This window comes from Lepidothrix coronata, unplaced genomic scaffold, assembly GCF_001604755.1.
Source record: "Lepidothrix coronata isolate B3197 unplaced genomic scaffold, Lepidothrix_coronata-1.0 Scaffold174, whole genome shotgun sequence".
Lineage (NCBI taxonomy): Eukaryota > Metazoa > Chordata > Aves > Passeriformes > Pipridae > Lepidothrix > Lepidothrix coronata.
The window spans coordinates 577,073-580,547 of record NW_016690354.1 but is presented as its reverse complement, the minus strand read 5'-3'; positions in this window follow the sequence as shown (position 1 = coordinate 580,547).

Here is a 3,475-nt window from a genome sequence, read left to right as displayed (position 1 = left end):
AGACTCTGAAAGCTCCAGGCCTGTGTTCAGAGGCATCTTTTAAAAAGATTTCTTACATAAAAAAGAGTGTAAGGTCAGGACTTGGCTGATCTCTGGATGCACACGGCAGGATCACAGCCAGTGACTCAGAAATCCCTGATAGATCTCTCTAGTCCCTGTTTGAAAGAAGGCAACATGGATGGATCAGAGAGCTAACCATCTGCAGCAAGGGAGACTTGTCTGCTCTAATGACATCTGTCAGATCAATAGGCATGGATAATTCACTGCCAGGAGCCATCACAAATTACCCGAAGAGCCACCAACATTAAATGTAATGTCTTGGGGAACCTCAGGGAAAAGGAATGGGCTGGCACAGCCATCAATTCTTAGCAAAATAATAGAGCAGTTAATTTTGGATTTCATCAATGGGCTTGCAATATGGATGTATGTCTATAAACAGTCAGATGGCAGCGCAGAAAACATTCACCAGCATTCCTCACACTTCAGCCCCCGAGCCTCTGCTGATAAAGGAAGCTTGGTGGTGTCACACCTCCCTGTTATTCCAAGGTATTCTGCTTTTTTTCTTCTAAACTGCTTTAGATGAGATTAAAGAAATGTGCATTAAATGGTGTCAGAACTGGGCCCTTGACAGATTTTGAAATGTGTCTGTAAATGGATAGGGTTTTAAACCATTTCTTAAAAGAGAAGGCTGAATGTGAACAGCCATGGAGAAGCAGATGGAAGCAAGTCCAGGCATGGAGCATTAAAGGGTTCAAAGCGTAGAGGCAGGCTCAGGAAGAGGGACTGGGGAGGATGCACTGGAAGGAGGTGCAGAAGGACTTTAAGGGTACTGAGAAGTGGATGGGGTTTGCATGAGCAGTTCAAAGATCTGTGGTATGGGAAATGTACTGGGGTGATATATAAGTGCATCCATTTAAGGAGAGAGAGTCAAAGGAGTGTCAACCTGGAAGACAAATACCCCAGGAGAAGCTATTTCACTCCTAAAGAAGCTATTTCACTCCTAAAGGGTGACAGGCTGCCTTGAACTGCAGTGAGCTGGGGATGGGTGAGTGCCAGCCAAGCTGTGTTCCAGAAGAGGCTGAAAAAAATCTTGGGCATCCAAAACAAAGAAAAGTCCCATAGAAAGGACACCTTCTCACCTTAGTAGACAGCAGACAAGGGCTGCTGGGAAGTGATGGGTCAATTCTGCTGGCCATACACCAGAGGCTGGGGAAATCACAGAGGGTCGGATGTTAGCTGCACACCTGCCAACATAAAGGTTCAGAAACATAACCTTATTCATCAAAGAGAAGGCTGAAATGGATCACTACATATAGGTATTTACTTAAGAAAAAGCTGTCTGATAGTGAGGCAGAGAAGGGGAGGTTCTTCAGCTGCACTGATAATGGAAATAAGAAGACATGATAGGTGGAAGATAGAACTAGATTAATTCAGCCTTTGAAGTGGACACCAATTCACTGCTATGAAGGTAATTAAATATCAGAAAAGCTTATCAGGGAGACTGCCAAGTCACCAGGGCTTCCTATGCTGAAATAAAGATTAGCTATCTATGAAAGGAGATGCTCTAATCCGATTTCTGGGAAAAGTCTATTTTCTGTATACAGAAGGTCAGATGAGATGATCCTTGTGGTGCCTTTTGACAGCACAGTCTGTGAATTCAGAAAGCATAAACTCCCCTGTGTAAGGATCCTTCTTCATCTGGTACATGACGTGTCAGGCAAGTCAAAGGGAAATACATAACACAGGCTAAGTTCCCAGCTCAAGAGCATACAGCCAGTGCTGGGAAGAGAGCTCAGAAATTCCTGGCTCTTGTCCCATTAGCCTACCGGAAGATAGACAAGCCTCCATGTTCCTTCAAACCTCATATGAATCACAGAACTACTTAGAGGGGTCAGGTTTTCCCTGGTATTTATATTGCAACAGCAATAAAGAGATGCAGTCTGACTGTGCTGAATTGATAGGGGGTGGAAAGCGTCCCCTGCTTCAACAAAATTTAAAATCTTGCTGAGTATACGAGAAAGAAAGGACTCACCTGCTACTTGGCAGGGAGAGCCTCCAAACACAGTCCTCCAACAGCTCAATGAGGTCCTGCACCCCATTCCTCCATGTCAGAAACAGGAGAAAGAAAATCAGGCAAATCTTGAAAGACTGGATGAATAGAGTGGTTGTGACAGAGAAAGGGGTGCAAGCCCCAGTGGGATGTGAACAAAGCCAGGATCTATCAAAACAAGGCAAACTTCCGGATGGTGTCATCTCCACGGAAAAGAATGGACAAGAACCACCAAGAATAAATGAGTCATCCAGCCACATGGAGCAGCGCCAAAATACGTCAGATGGAGCAACTCTTGAAAGTGCCTGTTTCTTCCTGCTGACTTTGAAGGGAGTCAGGGGTGTTTGGCCCAAACAGTGACATTAACACACGAGACATCAGAAGTCAGGTGAGACTCTCTCCAAAGAGACAGGAGGCCCAGACTGAAGCGGTCACAGCAGAGAGATATTTTTCTATGGCAAAGGGCTTTCTCTGACTGCTTCTCAGCTGTGAAAAAGGATTTTCAATATAATCTGTCTAGAGTAATCTACAACTTTATCTAGCAAAGAAAAGGGAACTAGAGAGGAACTGAAACCTGACTGCAAAACCAGGCTGCTGTGGGGTCTTCTACACTCTCTGGGCTCAAAAATCCCATTTCAGCAGTGTCACAGAATGAAGTGTGGTAGCCAGAAGTCCAGACTAATATTTTTCCTTTTTTTTTCTTTCAACAGTATATCTCTGAGAAGAAAATAGGAAGAAAAAAAAATGTAAAGCTAAGACATACTAAATAATACAGAATAAAGCCAAAATGTTTCATAATGAATAGAAAGGGAATACCAAGCATTAAGCCACAATAAAGTCATTTTAGGTGGTTTCTATTATTTGGTAGATTTTTTTAATCATTTCACCAAAAGCCCCTTGGAAGACCCCTCTTGCTTCAAATAGAATGGTTTTTTTTATCTTCTTGATATCAGTCAGTGAAGCACAAAATCCAGTTTCAGTTCAGGTGTCTCAGATAGCCTTGGGTTTTGGTGATGCAGAGGCCCCTCTGGTGTCTCACACATCCCTACACCAGCAATAGCAGAGAGAGGACAGAGCCATCCTAGAGAGCACACACACACTCTTTCACACACCAGGAGCATGTTTGCAAGGGTCAAATCATTCAGGGTTTCAATCTTTTCCTCTTCTGCTGTCTCAGGTCCCTGCTCCCAATGGGAATACAACTCTTTTAACCCTCTCCTGCATCATGCCACACAGATCCTTCTCCCACTGGCTGAACCAACTGCAAGGTGACCCCGCTGCCAATGGGGCCTGATCCAGCTCTGTAGTGAGAAGGACAAAAGCAAGAGCAAAAGCGAGAGTGAGGGAGAGGAAGAAGTGAGGGGGAAAGGGAAGGGAAGGGAAAGGGGGAGAGGGAAGGGAAAGGGGGAGAGGGAAGGGGGAGGG